The sequence below is a fragment of the Leptonychotes weddellii genome, chromosome 3 (genome assembly GCF_054177405.1).
Source record: "Leptonychotes weddellii isolate Sample4059 chromosome 3, ASM5417740v2, whole genome shotgun sequence".
NCBI lineage: Eukaryota > Metazoa > Chordata > Mammalia > Carnivora > Phocidae > Leptonychotes > Leptonychotes weddellii.
In genome coordinates, this window is record NC_138371.1 from 108,160,667 (window position 1) to 108,181,043 (window position 20,377).

The 20,377-nt window shown below is 44.1% G+C and overlaps 1 long non-coding RNA gene across 3 annotated transcripts in view; it reads right to left on the bottom strand.

Moving 5' to 3' along the window:
* The window catches only part of LOC145720602 (uncharacterized), a 100,329-nt gene that overhangs the window by 78,303 nt on the left and 1,649 nt on the right, over window positions 1–20,377 (bottom strand). For 2 of the 3 annotated variants that reach the window (XR_014143681.1, XR_014143680.1), the window contains exons 2-4: window positions 18,882–18,933; window positions 16,723–16,793; window positions 14,692–14,751 (exon numbers count right to left, since the gene is read on the bottom strand). This is a non-coding gene — a long non-coding RNA (uncharacterized LOC145720602). Of the gene's footprint in view, window positions 1–9,538; window positions 12,400–13,689; window positions 14,752–16,722; window positions 16,794–18,881; window positions 18,934–20,377 lie in introns of those variants that run through there. The other variant, XR_014143682.1, reaches the window with a different exon arrangement.

Consider the following 20,377-nt stretch of genomic DNA (forward strand, 5'->3'; position numbering starts at 1 on the left):
GCCAATATCTGTCGTTTCCTGACTTGTTAATTTTAGCCATTCTGACTGGTGTGAGGTGGTATCTCATTGAGGTTTTGATTTGGATTTCCCTGATGCCGAGCGATGTTGAGCACTTTTTCATGTGTCTGTTGGCCATTTGGATTTCTTGAGTGTGTTTCTTTTCAACATACTGCAAACCACTCTCCTGAAATTGCTCCCTTTAAATTTATTGATTGTTTCCATCTTTTCTTTTGCTAAATCCATTATCCACTTTCTCTCTTTTTCTTATTGGGCATTTTACACTGTCACCTTGCATTTAGCACTGATGATCGTTCCCTCCATTTGAACCTCCTGTATTCCTTCCTGTGGCTTCTGAGATGACTCTTCCTTCTAGTTTTCTCATTACCTCTCTGTGTACTTGTTGAAAGTACTCTTTAAGAGTTCCTCTTTCTCTGCTTACCTCTTAAATATCAATGTCTATCAAGTTTTCCTTTGGGCCTTTACTTTTCTTACTTTACATACTCTCAGGGTGACCTTCTAGTCGATATTTACATTCTGACACTCCTGAGTCTGCCTCTTCTCTAATCACTTGTCTGTGATCAGGACCTATGACCTATTTTGCATCTTCTTTTGAATGCCTATATAACCCCCACTGATTCATAGGCCCTGGATTGGATTTGGGAGAAGTGAAAGAAGTCTCTTAATTATTGGGTCATTAATGACTTGAGTTCATATTGCTTTGTGATTTTTATTAGCCATGCTTGTTTGATATACTTTGCCATTGGTTAATGGATCCCGTTTTAATTCCACCTTTTTTTTTACAACTAAGTCCAAGAAAGCAATGAGAAACCTAAAACCTGCATCAGAACATGTCTCAAGTCTTCTGGGATACTGATCTTACACCATAGGCTATGATAAACAGATTGGCCATGTTCACTGCTCTTTCCTACTGGTGATAAGGGGAACTGACGTGGGCTTGGCAAAGCCCCCCAGATTAACTAAAAGAAATCAAGATCAAACATGCTGTGTCTGAACCCAAAGAGGAAAGCAATTCTACAGGAATCTGGACAGACATGAAACCCACTATACCCCCTGATAAGCCATTTCTCATGGAAAGTATCCTAGGATCCTCTGGGAGATTTTTTTTTAATGTTTTATTTATTTATTCATGAGAGTCAGAGAGAGAGAGAGAGAGGCAGAGGCAGAGGGAGAAGCAGGCTCCCCACTGAGCAGGGAGCCTGATGTGGGGCTCGATCCCAGGACCCTGGGATCATGACCTGAGCTGAAGGCAGACACTTAACCATCTGAGCCACTCAGGCGCCCCTCCTCTGGGAGTTTAGACTTCTGTGGTCTCTGTCTGCCCGCCAAAGGTGCCAGACAGAGAAAACAGTGCCTGGTTTGTAGTTCTAACAACAATGGCAACATGCTCCCTGACTTTGTGAAGAGAAAATGAGTTCATGCAGTAGGAAAAAGAAAGATGTGAAAAATTAATTTTGTTGCTCAGTTTTTAGTTCTCACGTATGAATAAAAAGATGAAGGTGATTTTCTAAAACCTCCTACTGGAATATTAATTTCGGTCATGAAAAATAGCTCTGAAACAGAGACACTATTTTAGGTGGAGTGTTTTTTTTTCCCACTGATTTTTTTTTTTAATTTGAAGTTTATGGAGAAATGAATAGAATGGTTTGATGAACACCTGGATATTCTTCACCTGATTTCACCAATTTTTAACATGTGATGGTAGACTGGGTGGTTAATGTACATGCCTTTTGATTGTATTGGCAGTTTTTTGTTCATTTATGATTTGAACAACTTAAAAACAAATGTTTATTGGGAATGAACCCATAGGGACCAGACACTGCTCTGTGCCCAGAGATACACTGGTGACAAGGACACAAAAAATCCCCCATCTTGTAGAACTTAGGTTCATCTTATAGGGAAGACGGACAGAAAATAAATAAATATAGCATGAATGCAATGTAATTTGAGGTAGTAATAACTGATTCTGTTTTAAATGCCTATAAGCAAATTGGCCAACCTATGAAATTTGATCATGTTAGTCAAAATGTCTGTGACTCCCTTTTAGAACCTGGTCGGAGGGTTGGAAGCCCACACAGGGCCAGCAAACAGAGGGGCTGCAGACCACCAGGCCCAGTTGACATGTCCTTCAAGAAGTTTGCCTGAGAAGGGCAGACTAAGGGCCAGGCTGGTGGCAGAGGGGGATTTGGGAGACTCTACCCAGTGTGGAAGTGGACCCCACCTCAACACTGGGTGCTCCTGAAAGGTAGTGGGGGTGGCAGTGGAGAGGAAGCTATGTGGAGGGAGGAAGGCTGGGGGTGGGGTGACACAACCCAAGAACCTATGTCCCTGAGAAAGTGCAAGAGACTGGGAACCAGAGCTAGTAGGGGAAGTCCGCCTTTGCCCCCTATAGAAGGGAGAGGAAGGGGAACCAGCTGGGAGTGGCCAGTAGCTTCCCTGACTTGGGATAAAAGCTTTGAGAGTTCCCAACCCTCTTCTTCACAAACCAGGAGGTGAGGAGGTCAAGTGAGGTTAGGAACAGAGGAGAAAGCTTGGAATGTTCCCTGTAAAGAATTTGAGAGTGGGGTGACAGGGATTTCTGCTGGTGCTCAGAAAATCTTTTTTGATTGAATCTGCATGTGTCATTTTAGAAACTCCCACCTGCATTTTGACAGAAGGGAATCAAAAATACAAAACCCCACTCCCACCTCCCTCCTGCCTCTGTCAGAAGTAGCAATGAAGTGGGTCCTGTTCTTGTTAGAAATATAAATGGGTGGCTTTGTAGCCCTGGTCCGCTTTTCAGACTTCTGGGTCCCCTAGCAAGGAGGAGACAGGGTTAGGTAGCTGGGCTCCCCAGATGACAGGTCAGTGCCAGTCCCTAAAGTGGGCAGGGAATGAACATGGGTTCCTGAGCGTGGCAGGGACTGCCTTCTGTTTTCAAGTAGAATGATGGGGTCCCTAGAGCTTTCTGCCCTGCAGCAGTGAAAGTTGTAGCTTATTAGAAAGGGAAAGACCTGAATGAATATTGAGTACAGCCCATGCAAATGCTTAATTAGAATGAGTTTTTAAAAATCTTACTGTAGCTGGCTGAGTCAAATGTATGAGAAAAGCTATATTTATCACCCCCTCCAGTCCCAGGTAGCTCATTAAGAAGAAAATGAAGGGTTCTAAATTTTAACAGCCCTTCCTTCAGCAAAGCTCTGTAGATGGATCACTAAAGACATTTCCATTTAATTTATAGCAAAGCCTTTCCTTATAACCCATGTGTAAGGGGCTAAGGGAGAGGGGAGATGGGCTGGTGGTAATGGATGTGTGGACGAGGAAAGGAAAGAGAAGGGAACTGGCTTTTTTAGTGATCTACAACTGATGGACATTCAATTTCTCTATCTTATTTCTCCCTTGCAACTGCCACAGACGGTAACCGCCTCTCCGCTGCCACTCTCCTCGCTTGGGTTCCCTGGAAATGACCTGCTTCACAAGATGGTCAGACAGGTTTGTAAGTTGCTTGAAAATCCAGAGATAATAAAAGAAGGATCTTCCTGACCCCAAAGCCAATTTTTTTTTAACTAACTATGTCACATGGAATCCCAGAGTTTGAAAAGATGGTCTTAAGAAAAACAGTATATGTATGATCTTCTGGTTCAGATTGACGGGAAATTCTCTCAGTCAATAAAGACACGTGGTGGGAGGGGGTTGCCCTGTGTGGCTTGGTCAGTTAAGTGTCCAACTCTTGGTTTCAGCTCAGGTCTTGATCTTGGGGTCATGGGATCGAGCCCCACGTCGGGCTACACACTCAGTGGAGAGTCCACTTCTCGCTCTCTCTCTGCCCACCCGCCCCCGTCCCTCCTCCCATTCATGCTCTCTCTCGCAAATAAATAAATACATCTTAAAAAAAATTAAGACACATCAGGGGTCTGCTATGCCCTGAGCATCCTGCTGGGTTGGTTGGTGTTTAGAGTTGAGTAAGATATGTTCCCACCTGTAGGAGCCCAGAGAGTCCCAAATATATCTGTTACCCCCTTAGTGGAGCCAGTGCTATGCTATGAAGGGACAAGAAGAAGATGAACCCCTGCCTTCAAATGTGCCTCACTGGGAAGAGAAGACATTCAGGCAGAATTGTCCAAGAACAAGCCAACACCTTACATGACTGTAAGTTAGTGTAGATGTTAGAGCATATGGGACAAGTACATGCTCCAGGGTGATGAGGAAAGTGGGAGATGGCAGAGGCCCCAGCTGCTGGGAGAGCATTTGCAAAAACAGGTCATGACTGGATGATGTATCTAGTGGGGCCATGAAGGGCTCCCGCTAAAGTAGTTTCCCCTCTGGGGTCATTCACTGGCTGTAATGGAAAAGTAATATTTGGTGATCTTGCCCTGACTCTGCTACTCACCCCTGGATGGTCTTGACGAAGTAGCTAATGCCTTTGGACTAGGTTTTGTTGTTTGTCTTTCTCATCTATGAGATGAGAGGAATGTGGAGTGTGATAGGCTTGCTTTTTTTTTTTTTTAACCCCATGGCCATTTGGCCCAGAAGGAACCACAGATTCATTCTCTAAGGGTCTCTTGGAGGACAGAAGTTCATTTGACTTCATGATTGTGCTACACATAAAGTCAAGGAATCTCCCAGGACTTAAGGCAGAAAGATAAAAAATGAGATAGAAAAATGAGGCAAAATTGACAACAGGTAGAGGATACATCCAGGTTACCTAACATCTGTCTAATGGGCATTTCCACTAAAGAAGATAGAGGTGATGGGGCGCCTGGGTGGCTCAGTCGGTTAAGTGTCGGCCTTCAGCTCACGTCATGATTCCAGGGTCCTGGGATCGAACCCCCTTATCGGGCTCCCTGCTCAGTGGGGAGTCTGCTTGTCCCGCTCCCCCTGCCCCTCCCCTGGCTCATGCCTCTCTCTTTCTGTCAAATAAATAAATAAAATCTTTTAAAAAAAGAAGAAGGAGATGGAGGTGAGGACAAAAGTCACTAAGAAAAGAACATTTCTTGAGCTGAACAAGTATAGTATAAGTATAAGGGTTTTCACATTGAGAGGATTAACTGAGAACCAAACAATTTTAATGAAAAAACCCCCATATCCACTCTCATCCTGGTAAAACTACAGGACTTCAACAATGGGGAAATAGTTTGAAAACTCCCAGCAGAATGAAAGCAAGAGGCTTAGATAAAAACAAGACTAAAATTGCCACCAAAAAATTCCTTCAATGTTCTGAAAGTTAATTTGAGCCTAGGATAATATCTCCAGTCCAATGATCAATGAAAGGATATCCAAGTGGCCAATAAACATATGAATAGGTCCTCAACATCTTTACTTAATGCAAACCAAAGCCACAATAAGATGCCCAGGAGGATAAGTGAAAGTAAGAGCTGTCTCTAACAAGCAATTTTAAAAGCACAAACTACTGGTACACACAACAACATGGAATAAACTCATAGTTTATACATTGAATGAAAGAAGGCAAATATGGAGTAGAAACTTACCAATTTATGTGACTTCAGAAGAGGCAAAATGAATTTATGGCAAGAGAGACCACAGAAGCTTTCTGAATTAATGAGGCAATTGCATTGACCTAGCAGGGAACTTTCTAGGTAATGGAAATGTTCTATATCTTAATATGGGTGGTGGTCCCATACAAAAATTCATCCTACTATATACATTTAAGATTTGTTTTCCTTACTATGTACAAATTATACGTTAATAGCACCCCCCAAAAAAATTAAAGCAAAAAGAAATTGTTAAACAAATGGGAGCAAAAGATAGATATCTGGGGTATGCAAGGATTCAGATAAAGTTGTGCATTTTTACAAACTATTACAAACAAAATTATTCATGGACACACACAGCAAAATAGAAAATGAACGAAAGATGGAGAATGATAATATGGGAAAATATGCAGTAATCCCTGAATTAGATATGGATCAAAGAAAACCATTTTAACTTGAGGCTTGGATGAATCTTCTTTAAGAGGCAAGATTCTGGTGGCAAAAAATTCTATTTCCTTTCCTAGACATTCAATAACGCTCTCATTTATGCAATGATTTTTAAGTATAATATTATAGATCTATCTATGCAATTTCAATGTTTAAAATCAACTTAAAGATGAAGTATGAATGATATATTTAGTCACAAAACTGAATGTAAAGTTTGCAAACCTGAACAATGTAAAATTGATACAACTAACTGAAACCAGGAGTAGGGGAGTGTACTTATTTCTTATTCCCTAAGGCTGGAAGTCCACAGATATAATCTTAGGTAAATGAATCAAGAAATTGGGGGTTATGCATATTATTTAAAGTCATACAGGTGATTAACTATTACGAAGACTAAAAATAACCCTATAGCAAAAATTGAGAAAGAGAGGAGATGGTGAGAAGTAGTATAAGGCTAAATCCCTTAACTTTCAAAGCAGATTGTCTATAGATACTATTCTTAATCTGTGGACAATCTGCTCTGAAAGATAAGAAACAGAGCTATAAGGAATGATCATAAGAGCTTTAGAAAATAAGGAAAGAGAAAAAAAGACAGTCAGCTTCCCAAGAATGAGTCCAGAGATGGAATTATAAGGACTGCTCTGGAGAGCTGGTCCCAGGTCACCGTGCAGTGAAGGCTAGCTTTTGTCAAGATCAGGATGGTAACTGTGCCTGTGTTTATGCCCTCCCATATGTTTAATTATGTTGAGTATATTCTAGGTTATTTTGGGAAGGAAGGAAGGGAGGGAGGGAGGAGGGAGGAAGGAAGGAAGGAAAGAGGGAGGGAGGGAAGGAAGGAGGGAGAAAAGAGAGGAGAAAGGGATAGTGATGGGGCAGGGGGAGGGGGGGAGACAAGGGGAAAGGAAGAAAGACCACAACTTTTCTGCCTGAGGAGCTCGGAGATGAAGTGCTAAGGTGGCAGAAGTGGGTCAGCTGAGCAGGAAACTAGGGTTTCTTAGAAATGCATTGAACTGATCATTTTGGTGGAAAGGCAGAAACATACGTATTCTTCTGCTTATAATGATCCATGATGGAGAGAGGAGAAGAAATTCAGGTTCAGGAGGTTTGAAAATTGAGATATGAGAAGAAACTGACTTTCCACTTGGAAGGGTAAAGAACTCTGCCTTACCTCCGGGGAGCAGTTTTCTGTAGATGAGGTGAATCTCTAAGGTCCTCTTCAGTTCAGACAATACTTTTAACAAATTAGATACCATCTGAGAAAATTGAGTCCCTCAACACCCGCCCCCCACCCCCGCATTCATTCTATAGAGACTTACTGAGCCCGACTCCATATGTATGTACAGCCTTGGAATAAACAGTGAGAAACCACCTGCCCCTCTGCAGTGCTTACCCTCCTGGAGCATGCAGTGGGGGAGGAGGGCCCCGGCATGAATCAGGGCAATCGCAGTGAGGATGGAAACAAGACCCGAGGGGCTTATGCACAAGAAGGGAGCCATAACACATGGGCATGGGAGCCAGATAGGACCTGGTTTCAAAGCCTGGCTTAGCCACTTACTAGTTAGCTGCCCTCAGTTTCCTATCTATAAAATGGGCATAATAGTTGTAAAGAGCTGAGAACAAGGTTAGCCAGGCTCACAGTAAGTGCTTCAGAAGAGTCAAGATATACACATGAGGCTACTTAGGACATGAGGTAGGACCACGAAGGAGCACTGCTCAGGGCCAAGTCCCACCAGCCAGAGCTTGGGGATCCAAAGAGGGAAAAATCAAATCAGGTCTGAAAGGCTCCATGGCAAGGTATACCACCCCTACCCTTGCTTTCAGATAAGCCAGCTGGAGCCAGAAACTGCTCCAAGCAGACTGGCCAGAGCGGTAAAGGGGTATGGGGGAGAGCTTTGTTGCCCCTGCGCCTCATCCTCTTCTGCTTCGTCAATGTGCACCCCACTGCTGGTCCTTTCTCAACACCCCACCCCACCCCCTCTTGTTTCCAGGCTACAGAGACTGTGCCCCTTCCAGGTGAGCTCTGAGCACCCCCCACTGTTGCAGGCCAGGCCAGTGAAAGTGCCTAAGCTCCAAGTAGACAACCTAGGGGCTCAGAAGCAGAGGAAAGGAAGGTGCTGTGATGAAGCGGAACTGCTCTGGAGAGCTGGTCCCAGGTCACTGTGCAGTGAAGGCTAGCTTTTGTCAAGATCAGGATGGTAACTGTGCCTGTCTTTCTCAGGAGCCCATATTCCTACTGATGAGTGGGGCTGGCTTGGGAAACATTCACCTCTCCCTGTGACACTGTTAGTGTCTTTCCGTTCAGAACCACCTCTTCCGTTCAATAGCCTCAGTCCCAGCTCTGAGTCCCGACAGCCTGGTGCCTGGGCTCTCTGAGGAGCAGGCAGCCCCAAGCAGCCTTTGAAATGTGAGGCTGGCATTCAAGGCTGCAGTCCCAGGTCTGCAGCTTTGCTTCACCTGAGGCCATATACCTGTGGCCTCCTTGGCACCATGCCAGTCCTCATCTTCAGACCCCTGTGCTCTCATCCGTTTCCATGGTGGAGCCTGGGAACTGGCAGATACTTCCCCTCCCCTCCATGAGCTGTGTGTGGTCCCTTCTCAGGCTTTTATCTAGTACCACCTTCTGCTGGGGTAAGGGTACTACCAGGACAATCAGCCTGGTGCTCTTGGGGTTGCTCCCAACCTGAGGTGTCCATTGAGATTTTTATTGTCTGGTTCCTTTCACCCAACCCTTCATGGGGCCCAAGCAACATCTTAATTCAAGAATCATCTCCTTCAGTCTTCTCTAAGTATCTTCCAGTGCCAGGAGGGATTTTCCCCTTCTGGGTGGCAGGCTGTCCTCTGAGAGCATTTCCTGTTTTCCCTATATACCATGTCTTATGGTAACATTCCATGTTGACATGGCCAGTGGCCAATGCTTGTTCTTCTCATATAAATATAAGCTTTTGAATTTAGAACTTTTCTGCATCAGTGAAGTCTGGCTTTCAAGACTACTGTTTCTTTTCTGAAGAATCTCTAATTGGAGTCTCAAAATGCATAAGGATTTCTTTCTTCAAGGTGGTATCCACCTTCTTCTTCCCCCACTGCCAATTATTCTCATTAATTCAATAAGTGAAAAGCCACAGGAAAATAACCTATGTGGTATAAATAACACATCAGTTTAATATGGTAAAAGTGCACACACTCTCTTCCCATTACACAAACTACTTAAAAGCCAATTATTTAGCAGTTGAAATGAGAGTGCCATTTTCTAGATCCTAGACCCAAGATGGCAGGTAAGCCCACTTAGGTATTGGTTTGTGGATCCCTTTCTCCTTTGTGAGGAGCTGAAGTAGAACTGCCTTTGTAGTACAGTAGGCCCCCGTATCCAGGGTTTTGCTTTGTGTGGTTTCAGTTACCTGTGGTCAACCGTGGTCCAGAAGCAGATGATCCTCCTTCTGATGCATGGTCAGAAGGTCACAATGCCCACATCACTCACCTTGCTTGGTCTCATTATGTAGGCATTTTATCATCTTACATCATCAAGAGAAGAAGGATGAGTGCAGTACAATAAGGTATTTTGAGAGAGGGAGACCACATTCATATAACTTTTAGCATATTGTTATTGTTCTATTTTATTATTAGTTATTGTTGTTAATCTCTTACTGTGCCTAGTTTATAAATCAAACTTTATCATAGGTATGTACGTATAGGAAAAAACATAGTATAAATGGGGACTGGTTCGATCCATGGTTTCAGGCATCCACTGGGGGTGTTAGAACGCATCCCCGGTGGATAAGAGAGGACTACTGCATCTAGGGCCATTGGCATTGTCGGGAGGGAGCTCTGAGATGCAGTGGCAGGGGTAGACATAACTCTGATGGTAAGTGAGACTAGCTATGGGAAGAAGGGCTAACTTAACCAATGTCTGCCCCAACAGGGCGGCCGCTGCAGCAAAACTGTTCTTTCCTGTATGACACGGATGGGGCATTTGTATAAGATGCTCCAAAAGTAGTAATTCTGGGGGGAGGGTCCTGGATGACAATAAGGTTGGAAATGGGTTTAGCAGGTTAAGCGGAGCCCCAGTGCCTCTGCTTTGTTCTGTAAGCCCTGCTGCCATCTGAGGGTCGAGATTCCTCTAATGCACAGAGGCCAAGAGGAAATAGAGTTCATCAGATTTCACCAGACTGTGGACTGTTAGGCTCTGAGACGAGTAAACACAGGCAGGTGGCCCTCAGGAGACACAGAGAGAGCTCGGCGGGCATCAGCCTGAGCCAGGGCTGGGCCACTGGTTGGCTGAGGAGGGAGTCCCTCACAGGCTGGCTTCCACCCTGCCCACAAACAAGCCTTTTGTTACAGGAAAACTGTCACACTGACTAAGCCTTGACAGACAGCACTGAGGGCCAGAGTGCCTGAGCCATGGACTGCACTCCACAGTGTCCTAGGCTGCCATATCTTTCCTTGTGTGGATCCTCCTGGAGAGTGGCAGGGCAGGTATCTAATTTGAATGTAGAAGTGACAGAACTGTGGTTCTGACAGCTTGAGGGGGTCCACGTACCCTGGGAATGGGACAAGTAGGACCCAGACAGGGAATGCATGGGGGACCCAGGGGCTGCTGCTTGCCCAAGACTCTGGAGGCTTGAATGAAGGGTTCACACCCAGGATCTGAGTAAAACCCAGTGCCCCCCAAGTCAGCCTGGCCTGCCATTACTGCCCCTGTCTGCACATTTTATGCTCATTTATGGCATCAGACTCTGCTTGTGTGGCCCAGAACTAGAGGGCTCCCTTACAAGTTCAGCCTATGCCCTGTGGGATAGAAGCTTGACTTGGAGGCTCTGACCATGATACTCCTTGGCCAGGCTGCATTCTTACTTTTCTCTCTCAACACTACTGATATGACCATGGGGATCCGGGGATGTATATGAAGATGAGTACTTGGTCAATCCTGTGACCTGGGGGCACGTCTTACTGACTTGTTTGCTGGGTCCCTCCCACAAGGAGTGAACCCCATACATATTGTTGCTGCACCAATGTAGTGCCAGGGGTAGCTTGTGGTGGGAAAGTAGGGTGGCTTCCCAAAGGGATTATTTAACTGACAAAGGTCCATGAAATAAAACTATTGAAAGTATAGGAAAGCGGCTTTGTAAGTTGAGAAAACCAAAGTCAAGATTTCATTGCTTTTGTACTAATGTAAAAGTTTTACTTATGATGGTACATGAAAAATAAAACTAAAACCTTAGGGGCTTTGGCATAACTCAACTGACCTGACATTGCAACTGTGTTATCCTGAGAAGGAACCTTCTCTTCCCACCACATTCTAGCAATGCTCTGCTATAGACAGTTGGTTCTAAGAGGTTCTGACACCTGATTTCTAATGTGTGGGAAGGTGGAGGAAGGGGGTTTCACTACACATCCAGGGAATGCTTCACAACACCAGCTGAATGTCCTACAATTCAACTCAGTTCTGGCACTATCTACCTGGGGGGAGCATCGGATTCCACAGGTTGAGGGCTCAGTCCCACAAGACTGCCCTTCACTTTAGATGCCAATCACAAGTCCAGGTTCTGACGGACCGGCTGTAAATCAGAGGGCCCATGACCCCCTCCTTGAGTTCAGTTAATTTGCTAGAGTTGCTAGAGCTGCACACAAAACTCAGAGAAACATTTTACTTACTAGATTAAAAGGCTATAAATCAAGAATAGCCAGATGGAAGTGATGCATAGGGCAAGGTATAGGGAAAGGGTATGAAGCTTCCATGCCCTGTTGAATGTGGCACTGCCTCCAAATTTCCAAGTGTTTATCAACTGGGAAGCTCTCCAAACTCTATCCTTTTGGGGTTTTATAGAAGGTTCATTAGATAGGCATGATTGATTAAATCATTGTCTATTAGTGATTCATTCAAACTCCAGCCCCTCTCCCCTCCCAGAGATCAAGGGGAGGGACTGAAAGTTCCAACCCTCTAATCCCTTGGTCGGTTTTCCTGGGAACCAGCTCCCATCCTTAGGTGCATTCCCAAAATAACTTCATTAGCATAACAAAAGAGACCTGCGTAGCTCTCAGGAAATTCCAAGGGTTTTAGGAGCTCCGTGCCAGAACCAGAGGAAGACCCAATGTATATTTCTTATTGGAAATCACAATATCACTGATGCCTGTATCAATGGATCTAATCCCACAGAAGCTTCACATCCAAATATCTGCGATGTGTATGGCTCCAAACTGATGATTCTTCCAAGAAGGAACAAGAGATAAGACGTCCTTGGCCTCTGAGACTATAGACAGAGCTGGGAATCCGGGTCAGTGCTTTGGCTCTCCAAGTAGAAGCTGCCCATTTATTTGCTGCTTCGAATGCTTGAACACATCACACACCGGCCTCTTTCATGGGGAAGGGATCACTGGTGATTTGTTTAACCTTTTTCCCATCCTTAGACATTCCTCCTTAACACTTTTGAATTTAATTTTTAATTCCATATACTCTGCTCTCTTCCCTCTGTAAAAAAAAAAAAAAAGAAAAAAGTAATTTAAAATAAATTGTGTCATTAGGCAATTCTTGTCTTATGTAGCATCTGCTGGATAAGCTGATCCAGATGCATTTCTGTCATTCCTGGTTTGTTGTTGTGTTTTGTTTTGTTTTGTTTTAATCAGCTGAGACCTGGCACCTGGGTTCCTTGCCACACAGTAAGGAGAGCTCTGAGGGATCTCCAAGTCAGTCTGGCCTCATGCTGGCATCTAGCTTTGCCATGCACTTCTGCTTACCTGCAAACATGGAGGAGTTTAGACTCGAGGCGCAGGGTCACGCAGGTCCTGGGCTCTCCTACTCAGTTCGTAAGTTTACTTGTTCAGGGTGTAACCTGCTCCCATGTGGCTCCTCTACACACTCCTAAGGGGTGCTGACCATGCTGGAGCCCCTCTCCTCTGGCTGCCGTGTTCCGTTCACTCCCCTCCCCCATGAGTTCCTAGGTCAAGGCTTTGCACTTTTCCCAGGGTCTTGCACTTTTCCAGGCTTCAGCCAGTTTCGTTCACTCATTTCTGTGCTTTCCATGGACATAGCTTGGTAGGCTTAGGACCATCCCAGTGGAGGAAGGTCTGCTCTGGGCTCTGTATTAAGCACATACAGGACAATCTTCCAAGAGGGACTTATTGTATAACTCCCACGTTTTATACTAAAAATATCTTGGTCACTTTTAGCCCCTCTTGAGTTGTATTACAATGGACTCCCTGCTTGTATAGTCTGAACTCAATAAGCATGTGCCTTTGAAAATATTCTCCTTTGGGAAGTGGAGGAGCTGGGATCCCAGCCCAGCCTCTGGCTCTGGAGCCGGCACTCTTGGTCATGGCACCATACTTCTCAGAGCCTGGGTGAATCCCAGGATGTGTTTGTTCATGATTTCTAAGAGCAGCCCAGTTGTAGGAAAACCAATCCGCCTCTAAACAACCAATACAATCCAGTTGGAGCTATCCTGGGTCTTTGATGGATGTGGGCCTTCTCTGTGGGTGCTTGTCTTGCTCCCTTCCTCTTTCAAAAAACCATTTCAAGAACTTCTGCGAGGAGCCAGCTGGGGGCAAGGGGTTTGGAAGATACATCTTTGCTCCAAGTGGTGCCTTCCCTTTGCTGCAGAATGTTCAACAGCAAACCCAGATGAATATAAATTCTGAATGCAAAATCTTTTCCTGAGCCATGGATGGGTGTCCTCAAGTGGGGAAGGCCAGATTCCTGGGCACCATTAAGAGTCTCACTCCTTTTGTATCCTCCCCCGAAAATGCAATGAGAGAAGGTTACCTCGAAGGCCACAGGTTACTTCACAGACCAATAAGGACACATGCTTGTTAGTGGAGAAGGAGTCTTTGGGACATGGTTGCAGCATCTTTCACTTCCAGGCAGGAATGGCATTGGGTTCATTTCATGGGGCAGCTCCAAATGATTGGTAGTGTCTAGAGCACTGAAGTCATGAGATCGCCCCTGAATGGGGCTAGATTAGTCTTCTTTTCAAGGGGCAGAGAAAGGAGGTGTGTGATACAGGGCTCCTCATTGGGCTACTATCTGCATTGGCTAGATGCGGATGTGTGACAGTGTCTTAAACAAGGAAGAAGTGTATTCCTGTTTCTCAGAAAAGCCTGAGCTAGCGTGGTGGCTGTTCTGCAGAGCCCTGGGGGCCCAGTGGCTATTTGTCCTACCATGGCTTCCCCGGGCTCACTGCCAAGTCCACTCCTCTGGGGCCCAGAGCAAGGATGCTCATGCAAAGCTATGTGATGCCCTTGAAGGGAGCCTGCCTTGGGTGGCAGAATGTGTCTCTGATGTAAAAATCTGAGGAAAGATAATAAACTGGCCTTAATAGGCTTTGTTTAATTAGAGATGAAGGATTGGATAATAGGAATCAGAATTTTTTCGGGTGCCTCAGGAAGCAAAGTGATAAAAGGTGAAATAACAACTATAGATAAAATGCATTTTAATTTGCTTTATGTTCACCCAACTGGGGCCAGAGATTGAAGGATCCAAATATGTAACTGTAAAGTAAAGTTCAATCAGTCAGAATCTTGGTCCCTATTCTGCTCCAGACTGTCATCAGAAAATGCTCTAATAGTACAAGAGGAGTCCCATAGGCCTAGTTTTAAATTCTGGTTGTTTGAATTGCTATCTGTTTGGGCAAATAGCAAAGTGCTTTCTCTCTTTTACCTCACAGCAGATTTGTGGGAGCGTTCAATGAAATGCAAGTGCCTGGTCTCACTTGGTATAAAGTAAGTGTTCAACTAACACCCACTGTTACTTCAACTGAGGAAATACCTGGGCTCAATTTCCTATATCCTCTGCATGTTCAGCAGCCTGTGGGAAGGTTCCGGGCTCCTGAAAAAAAAAAAAAAAAAAAAGATCCAAAGAGCCTTTAGTAGATACTTTCTGACTCTAAGAAAAATTTGCCCATGTTTAGTAGTTTGATAATATATATTTGTTACTTTATTTTCATCATTTAAAAACTTAAAGATTCACAAATAAGCACATGAGAAGATGTCCAACATTAAGGAAACATAAGTTAAAACCATAGAGAGATATTACTACACACTCACCAGAAAGGCTATAATAAAAAATAGTGACAACACCAAATGCTGGCAAGGATGCAGAGAAACTGGATCACTCAGATATCACTGGTGGGAATGTAAAACAGCAGAGCCATTCTGGAAAACATTGTGGCAATTTCTTTTAAAACTTAAAATGGGGGTGCCTGGGTGGCTCAGTCGTTAAGCGTCTGCCTTCGGCTCAGGTCATGATCTCGGGGTCCTGGGATCGAGCCCCACATCGGGCTCCCTGCTCAGCGGGAAGCCTGCTTTCTCTCTCCCACTCCCCCTGCTTGTGTTCCCTCTCTTGCTGTGTCTCTCTCTGTCAAATAAATAAAATCTTTAAAAAAATAATAACAATAAATAAATAAATAAAATCTTTAAAAAAACTTAAAATGGATTGCCATAGGAATTAGCAATTGTACTCTTGGGCATTTATCTCAGAGAAATGAAAACTTATGTACTAAATACTATGTACACAAATGTTTATAACAGCTTTATTCAAAATAGCCCCAAACTAGTAACTACCCAAGATGTCCTTCAATGGGGAATGTTTAAACTAATGACTAAACTAAACAGCCATGTCATGGAATACTACACAGCAATAAAAGGCATAAATGATTGATATACACAACAGCCTGGATGAATCGCAAGGGAATTGGCTGAATGAAAACCGCCAATCCCAAATGTTATTTATTGTGTGATTCATTTATATAATGTTCTCAAAACAACAAAACTACAGAGATGGAGAACAGATTACTGATATCAGAAGTTAGGGATGGATAGGGGAGGAAATCATTATAAAGGAAGCCATGTGGTGATTGAATAGCCCCTTATCTTGATTGTGGTGGTGGTTGTAGTAAGCTACACATGTGATAAAATTGCATAGGACTACACGTATACACAAACACACAGACACGCACACAAGTGCATGTGTAATTGGAGAAATCCAAAACAACTCTGTGGATTGTATGAATGTTAACTTCTGGTTTTTATCTTGTTGCACAAGATGTTAACTTTGGGGAAGACTGGAGAAAAGGTGCATGGAACTTCCCTGTGCAATTCTTTGCAATTTTCTTTGAATCTATGATTATTTCAAAATAAAGAGTTAAAAGACTTCTTGTTTTAAGATTTTATTTATTTATTTGAGAGAGAGAGAGAACAGAGTGAGCGAGAAAGCACAAAAATGTCTTGTAGTGTCAGAAAGCAAGGAAGTGTTTAAAAAAATGTACACTGATGGTCGTATGTCAGGGGACACAGAAGCCAACAAAAAGAGCTCTCGATGGCCAAACCTGGAATAGTTTGGGCAACAAAATAAATAAAATAGTCTTGGATTATGACTTGAAGTATAAAATAAATACCCATGAGTTCATTTTATTATAGATAAATGAAAAATAAATAAATGGAGAGAAGAGACAAATCTCTCTTGTAGAAGAGTTCTAAAAATTTGTGTAGATACTCCACCCTCAAGGAGTTGAAACATAATTCTTTCCTTAAGTGTGGATTTTGCATAGTGAATTCCTTCCAAAGGGTACCATATGGAATGGGAGAAAAAGAGTAACTTTGCAGTAGAGAACTCTAACACTCCCTCAGCCAAGTGATCAACGTCAGTATGAACAGTGACAAATAATGGATGTGCCCTAGCTATGGTGTGATGAGAATGCCTCCTTCCTCTGTAGTCTTCATCCCCAAAGCCATAACCCCAGTCTAATCATGAGAAAAATCAGACAACTTCCAAAAGACAGACATCTTACAGAATACTAACCAATATTCCAAAACCATAAAGGTCACTGAGGGCAAGGAAAAGTCTGAGAAGCTGTCACAGCCAAGAGGAGCCTGAGGAGACACACCAACAGAATATAATGTGCAATCCTGGAGCGGAAAAAGGTCATTAGGTAAAAACCAAGGGAATCTGAATGAATCATGAACTTCAGTTAATAATAATGGGTCCATATTGATCCATTAATTCTAACAGATGTACCCCACCAGTGTAAGATGTTAATAATAGGGAAAACTGTGGGCTGGGGATATGGGAGCTCTCTGTACTATCTCCTCAGTTTTTTCGTAAATCTGAAACTGTTCCTTAAAAAAATGAAGTGTACTACCAAATAAAAGTTTTTAAAAATTAAAGATTTGATACAGAGTTTTTGAGCAACTACTGTGAAGCAGGCACTTTCATAATGATTGTATGGTTGAAATCATCCTAGTGGTGGGAATGTGTCACTGAAGGGGACCCTGAAGGCTAGCGAGGTCTCTTTCTAGGGTCCCCCATTTGGGAAGTAACTAAGCTGAATGTGTGCTCGGGTCTTCTGACTTTCATCCCATGGCTTTTCCCATTATGCCACCCAAGGATCTGAGGGAAAAGTGATTATTCAGTTATGGTGTTGAGACCAATTACCAGAATGCTCTACGAACCAGAACTCCCCATTCCTCAACCATGCATAGCTTGGGCTTTCCTACAGGACTTAGCACAATTCTCTAATCTCTGCATAAGCAAGTTCTAATTTTCACATCCACTCAGGATGGTAGGAATTGTTTGCTCCATGTTAGGGATAGAGAAACAGACTCAGAGAGGTAAAGTAACCTGCTTAAGGTCAAGATTCAGATACAAAGCTTGCACTCTTCCCTGTATGACCAGCATGGCCCTACTGAGGAACTTCAAACAACCCCAGATATAACCATGATTCCTTGGTCTTTTCTCTGGCTGCTCTTTGTTTTGCAGGGACAATCAGTGAGTAAGGACTCAGTTTCATCTAATGAGGAAAATCTTTGGAATATTTTTGTGAAAGGGATGAGGAAAGAGACTTGGTCACCGCCATTACAGGGGCATGAGAGAATCCCTCTTATGAATCCACATTATAAACCACTTTGGTAAAATACTGTGCAACAACCCCACTGTACCCATGCCTGCTCTGATGGCAGACATGATTAATCAATCTGGAGCTCTTGCCAGCAGAGCTTGGACTCAGCCTGACAAGCACTCCAGGCAGCCACCACTAATCCTCAGAGCCAATCCTGAGAGGAAACCCCCCTCTTTCCCAGCTATAGGCTCTGCCACAGTTTTACACTTACATTTTTCGACATTTAAAAAACAGGATGAAAGGGTGCATAAGATGCATTGACAGCTAATGCTGTAGTCACAACACAAAATTATTTCTTCAGCCTTTAATTGGGATGTGTCATCCCAACCACATTCTTGATGCAATATGCCTGTGATCTGGAATGAGGCACACCACTGAATGTCTAGCCTGCAGTGTCATGATAGCCCGGTGCCTCTTCTGGGCAAAACCAGGAGGCCTGTGGGACATCAGTGGGCTTTGTAGGCCAGCCACCCATGGGAAGTATCATTAAGGTTTATCCTTGATAGAAGATTCTGGCAATTGTAAGAAGTGCTGCCTGCAGGATGAGGCTTTATGTTTTGTTCCAGATTGTGACCCAGAACTTGTAACAGCAGCAACAACAACAGAAAGCAATAGCCTACAGGCTCAGGAATAAGCCAGAAAATTACCTTGTGATTCCTGCCCACCTGCTGACCAAATCAGGCCTAGGGGATCCATACCAGTGGGAAGTCTGGGGTGTTGATCACAGAGAGTACACATTATTCTAAAATACAAAACCAAATTACCCAAGACTAGTGCTGATGGGAATTTGCCAACCCCGATGAAAGCTAAAAAGGAAATCATTACTCCATACCATAGCACTTCTAAGGAGCTCACAAATTGTGTGTTAGGTTAATTCATGTTTACTAACATTTTTGTTTTCCTTTATAGCCATATTTCCTCCTTCGATGGGTTCCCACAGCTCAGGACTGAGGGACCACATGGCCCCACATAACATAAACACGGGGACATGCTCTCTGCTGTGTGAGTGTGAGAACATTTCCCACAGACAGAGGGATGACCAGGTGTTTGAGGACATTCCTACCTTCTTTTCATTCCCAAAGATGTCACCACTGTTCTGCCACAGTCCTGTGTCCCTGGGAAGCAAAGAACGGGCAGTCATTCCCCTCCCCTGCTACACATGCGTTTGCACATGCACGTGCACACACACACATGCACACTGAATTTTCTTGACCAACTGGAAGGAAGAAGCTGGTGGACAGAGACTGACCCCTCCTTTCCCCATGCCGTTCTGCGGGAAGATTTGGTCCACCTAGAACTGAACAAGTTTCTTTGGCAGACTGGGCAAGTCCTGCAGATGCTTGGTGTTTGTTTGTTTGTTCGTTTTTTTAAGATCTTATTTATTTATTTTAGAGAGAGAGAAAGAGAGAGCACAAGTAGGCAGAGTTGCAGGCAGAGGCAGAGGGAGAAGCAGGCTCCTCGCTGAGCAGAGAGCCCAATGTGGGGCTCGATCCCAGGACCCTGAGATCATGACCTGAGCCCAAAGGCAGGCGCTTAACCGACTGAGCCACCCAGGTGCCCCCTGCAGATGCTTGTTAATGTTCCGAGAACATGAGCATCTCAAATCACCTGTGATATTGGTGGTTCAGTGAAAAATACCAGAAACCCGAGTGGCAGGGGACATCGGCCCCTGTGCTGTGCTGTCTTTCTGGGTTCCTGCACTCTCCAGACTAGGACATACAACAGGCTTTGTAGAGAGGACATGCCCCCTCAGAATACACCTGACTTCCATACTTTCTAAAGATCTCATGTCATCAGTTTGTCACCTTCCAATGTGGACCATTTATTAGTAAAATTTTGTGTTGGTCCACCTCAGAGATCTCATGTTTTTATAACCCAGAGGTGGTTGCCATAGGTTGGGCACCAATTTCAGGTCCATCCATTCATTTTTTCATTCAGTCAATAAATATTTATTGAGTACCTACTATGTGCTAGGCACTGGAGCTTCACCAACAGTTAAGAGACACTGTTCCACTCTCACAGAGCTTGGTGGCCCAATCAGTTGCAGTCGGGGTAGCAGAACTCATTTTGATTGACATATGGTACATGCCATCATGCGCTGGGGGGAAAACCACCCATGGCCACTTTCCTCAATGGAGATCATGGCCAAGACAGGGGTTTCAGGCTCATGAGCATCTCAGCTGTACACCTGTGAAGAAGGCTCCCTGCTCTCCTCTCCACCTACTCCAGAAAACCAGGATGCTGTATGATCTGGGGAAGGTGGGTCTTTGGAGTCTCAAAGTCTTGGCCCCAAATCCCAGCTCCCCCCCTTTCGATCTGTGTGCCCTTGGACAAGTCACCTGGCTTCTCTAAATTTCATTTTCCTTGTCTGAAAAGTGGGGCTGATAACTACAGCGGCTTCATCATGCTGAGGATTGAAGGAATTAATAAAGGCACTAACTAAATTTTAGCTTCTGTTCCTACAGTCAAATGGGCGAGTGCCCAGTACTCACTTATTCTTGATATGAACCACAGAAGCACAACGGGCGATATCCATGGAGCGAGGCAGGCTATGAGGTA